We start from the raw sequence: 5,049 nt of genomic DNA, 5'->3' as shown, positions 1-5,049 counted from the left end.
TCTATGTGTTCTCTCTGTGTTCTCTGTGTTCTCTCATGTGTTCTCTCATGTGTTCTCTATGTGTTCTCTATGTGTTCTCTCTGAGTTCTCTCTGTGTTCTCTCTGTGTTCTCTATGTGTTCTCTATGTGTTCTCTGTGTTCTCTCTGTGTTCTCTATGTGTTCTCTATGTGTTCTCTCATGTGTTCTCTATGTGTTCTCTATGTGTTCTCTCTGAGTTCTCTATGTGTTCTCTATGTGTTCTCTATGTGTTCTCTATGTGTTCTCTCTGAGTTCTCTATGTGTTCTCTCTGTGTTCTCTATGTGTTCTCTATGTGTTCTCTATGTGTTCTCTATGTGTTCTCTCTGTGTTCTCACTGTGTTCTCTCTGTGTTCTCTCTGTGTTCTCTCGTGTGTTCTCTATGTGTTCTCTATGTGTTCTCTATGTGTTCTCTCTGTGTTCTCACTGTGTTCTCTCTGTGTTCTCTCTGTGTTCTCTCGTGTGTTCTCTCGTGTGTTCTCTATGTGTTCTCTATGTGTTCTCTATGTGTTCTCTATGTGTTCTCTATGTGTTCTCTATGTGTTCTCTCTGAGTTCTCTATGTGTTCTCTCTGTGTTCTCTATGTGTTCTCTATGTGTTCTCTCTGAGTTCTCTATGTGTTCTCTCTGTGTTCTCACTGTGTTCTCTCTGTGTTCTCTCTGTGTTCTCTCGTGTGTTCTCTATGTGTTCTCTCTGTGTTCTCTCTGTGTTCTCTCTGTGTTCTCTATGTGTTCTCTCTGTGTTCTCTATGTGTTCTCTCTGTGTTCTCTCTGTGTTCTCACTGTGTTCTCTCTGTGTTCTCTCTGTGTTCTCTCTGTGTTCTCTCTGTGTTCTCTATGTGTTCTCTCTGTGTTCTCTATGTGTTCTCTCTGTGTTCTCTCTGTGTTCTCACTGTGTTCTCTCTGTGTTCTCTATGTGTTCTCTCTGTGTTCTCTCTGTGTTCTCTCTGTGTTCTCTCTGTGTTCTCTCTGTGTTCTCTCTGTGTTCTCTCTGTGTTCTCTCTGTGTTCTCTATGTGTTCTCTATGTGTTCTCTATGTGTTCTCTCTGTGTTCTCTCGTGTGTTCTCTATGTGTTCTCTCTGTGTTCTCTATGTGTTCTCTCTGTGTTCTCTCTGTGTTCTCTCTGAGTTCTCTCTGTGTTCTCTATGTGTTCTCTCATGTGTTCTCTATGTGTTCTCTCATGTGTTCTCTCTGTGTTCTCTCGTGTGTTTCTCAGTGTTTCCTCTTGGATTTAGTTTTTGGACACTTTCAGTAGTCTATTTTCTCTGAATCAGTTCCAGTCTCCTCTCTCTGGTCTGTCAGTGTGAGAGAACCTCCCAGTGCACCTCTCCTCTGCGCCTCCTTCAGACCCAACAGAGCTGCTTCACTGGCACTGTGTGAGATGCCCCCCCCCCCCCCCCCATCCCCATCCTGGGGCTGTTCAGTATTCCTGTCAGACTCCTGTAATGGTCTCTTCAGGTGGATGTGTTGAGCTCACTGCTGTCTGCTCTCCTGGCCATTACCCTCCCAAACAGCTGGTCTGGTCCACTTCTTAGGGGGGACATGGCTCTCAGAGACTCCCAGCATGATAAAGAATCTCCCATTAGCATTCCAACACGCTTTTATCTTTTAATGACAGCTTATTGGAAACAGCTCAACACAGTCACATATTCAAATCAAATATGCTGGTTGTGTGCCAAACTTATATTTCCGATCGCAGGGATCAGATCTGCTTGTATCGGTATCGGCAGATACCAAAGTCCAGGTATCGATATCGGTATTGGGACCTAAATAGTAGGAGTGGTGCATCCCTACTTTGTTTACCTGTTGGAACATTTTTCCCCAAGTTTGTTTTTATAATTCACAAACTTGGCGTGAAAACTGTCGTACACCAGATTGAGCTTTAAGAAGAAGACTGGGGAAATGCTTTCTCACTGCAGTCTGTTTACCTCTGCAGACTGCAGCCTACTGTGGTACCAAACAGTGTGAAGAATTAACCCTTTGTGAGAGATATACTGTATGAGCAGGGCCCACGAGAGCAGGGGTTCCCAAACAGCCTGCAACCCCCAAAATATAGGTGCCAAAGACTCAGGACCCCCAAAATATAGGTGCCAAAGACTCAGGGCTCCCAAAATATAGATGCCAAAGACTCAGGACACCCAAAATATAGGTGCCAAAGACTCATGACCCCCAAAATATAGGTGCCAAAGACTCGGGACCCCCAAAATATAGGTGCCAAAGACTCATGACCACCAAAATATAGGTTCCAAAAACTCAGGACCCCCAAAATATAGATGCCAAAGACTCGGGACCCCCAAAATATAGATACCAAAGACTCAGGGCCCCCAAAATATAGATGCCAAAGACTCAGGACCCCCAAAATATAGATGCCAAAGAATCATGACCACCAAAATATAGGTGCCAAAGACTCATGACCACCAAAACATAGGTGCCAAAGACTCGGGACCCCCAAAATATAGGTGCCAAAGACTCAGTGCCCCCAAAATATAGATGCCAAAGACTCGTGACCCCCAAAATATAGGTGCCAAAGATTTGGGGCCCCCAAAATATAGATCCCGTAGTCTCAGGACCCCCAAAATATAGATGCCAAAGACTCGTGATCCCCAAAAATATCGGTGCCAAAGACTCAGGACCCCCAAAATATAGATGCCAAAGACTCAGGGCCCCCAAAATATAGATGCCAAAAACTCGGGACCCCCAAAATATAGGTGTCAAAGACTCGGGACCCCCAAAATATAGGTGCCAAAGACTCAGGAACCCCCAAAATATAGGTGCCAAAGACTCGGGCCCCCAAAATATAGATGCCAAAGACTCGTGACCCCCAAAATATAGGTGCCAAAGACTCGGGACCCCCAAAATATAGGTGCCAAAGACTCATGACCACCAAAATATAGGTTCCAAAGACTCAGGACCCCCAAAATATAGATGCCAAAGACTCGGGACCCCCAAAATATAGATACCAAAGACTCAGGGCCCCCAAAATATAGATGCCAAAGACTCAGGACCCCCAAAATATAGATGCCAAAGAATCATGACCACCAAAATATAGGTGCCAAAGACTCATGACCACCAAAACATAGGTGCCAAAGACTCGGGACCCCCAAAATATAGGTGCCAAAGACTCAGTGCCCCCAAAATATAGATGCCAAAGACTCGTGACCCCCAAAATATAGGTGCCAAAGATTTGGGGCCCCCAAAATATAGGTCCCGTAGGCTCAGGACCCCCAAAATATAGATGCCAAAGACTCGTGATCCCCAAAAATATCGGTGCCAAAGTCTCAGGACCCCCAAAATATAGATGCCAAAGACTCAGGGCCCCCAAAATATAGATGCCAAAAACTCGGGACCCCCAAAATATAGGTGTCAAAGACTCGGGACCCCCAAAATATAGGTGCCAAAGACTCAGGAACCCCCAAAATATAGGTGCCAAAGACTCGGGCCCCCAAAATATAGATGCCAAAGACTCGTGACCCCCAAAATATAGGTGCCAAAGACTCAGGACCCCCAAAATATAGGTGCCAAAGACTCAGGAACCCCCAAAATATAGGTGCCAAAGACTTGCGACCCCCAAAATATAGGTGCCAAAGACTCCGGGCCCCCAAAATATAGATGCCAAAGACTCGTGACCCCCAAAATATAGGTGCCAGAGACTCAGGACCCCCAAAATATAGGTGCCAAAGACTCAGGAACCCCCAAAATATAGGTGCCAAAGACTCGGGGCCCCCAAAATATAGATGCCAAAGACTCGGGGCCCCCAAAATATAGATGCCAAAGACTCGTGACCCCCAAAATATAGGTGCCAAAGACTCAGGACCCCCAAAATATAGGTGCCAAAGACTCAGGAACCCCCAAAATATAGGTGCCAAAGACTCGGGGCCCCCAAAATATAGATGCCAAAGACTCGTGACCCCCAAAATATAGGTGCCAAAGACTTGCGACCCCCAAAATATAGGTGCCAAAGACTCTCGACCCCCACTGTCCCTCAAAGTGATTTAATGTGTCTTCATTTGGCTGGTCTGCAGAAAATGACTCTACCTATATGAGCATGTGTCTGTGTTTCCTGTGCTGTTCTGAATGAACCTGCTGCTACTGATGCTTTAGATAATTAACTGTTCACTAACTCTAAACTTAGGAGTCATCTGAAGAAAAAGAAAGACAGAAAACTCATTACATTTTATATTTTTAAGGTTTTATTTCAAGGTTAGCTATTTTTGCCAATATATTACTATAATGGGTAAAATGTACTATTTTTAGATAACTTTAAAAACAAACATTCTGGAGGACATCTCACGACCCACCAGGGAGTCCCGGCCCACACTTTGGGAACCCCTGCACTAAAGGAAGGTGTAAGGAGTGATGGATACCTACAGCCTCCTCTTCTTTCCGTTCTGTACTGTGTGTTTGCTGGTTCTCATGGGGGGAGTTGAGGGTGGGTTTACTTGTCCCTGGTTTGTCTGACACTATTAAACGCACCTTCTTCCAGAGGTGCCTCCTTTATACAGCCTGTGGATGCCACCCATGAAAGGTGCTTGGTCAACATTATATGACTTCACTTGATTGAGGTGATGAGCCGCAGCTGGGACAGGAAGAGGACGCCGACAGATCACCATGAGACTCAACCACAGAGAAGACCACGAACCAGCACAGCTTTAAAACTCATCCAACCAAACACAAGAACGCCTGAACTCATCGAAGGAGCTGGGCCTCCACTCACCACCACGCCGTCCAGGGTACTCCGGCAGACCGGCCTGCAGGTTAGCTGACCCAGTCAATTACCTGTTCTGAGAACCAGTCCTGTCCTTCCCTCTTGTGTTGTGTCACTGTTCATGTTGGGGCTGCATATTAGTTCTCACTCATACCTCTGCTCGGGGAAGTCCAGAACACAGAGCACTCCTCATCAGTCTTCATCAGTCTTCATCATGGCTGAGCCGTCCCTCAGTGTCATGATCTGATGTAGACTCAACTGAGAGCGGTGTGACTGTGTGTTTCAGGCAGCAGGGTAGGTCCATGAGGGGTCCAGGACTTGTTTGAG

The sequence above is a fragment of the Notolabrus celidotus genome, chromosome 13, assembly GCF_009762535.1.
Source record: "Notolabrus celidotus isolate fNotCel1 chromosome 13, fNotCel1.pri, whole genome shotgun sequence".
NCBI classification, from domain to species: domain Eukaryota; kingdom Metazoa; phylum Chordata; class Actinopteri; order Labriformes; family Labridae; genus Notolabrus; species Notolabrus celidotus.
Note: the sequence above shows the minus strand (reverse complement) of the source record.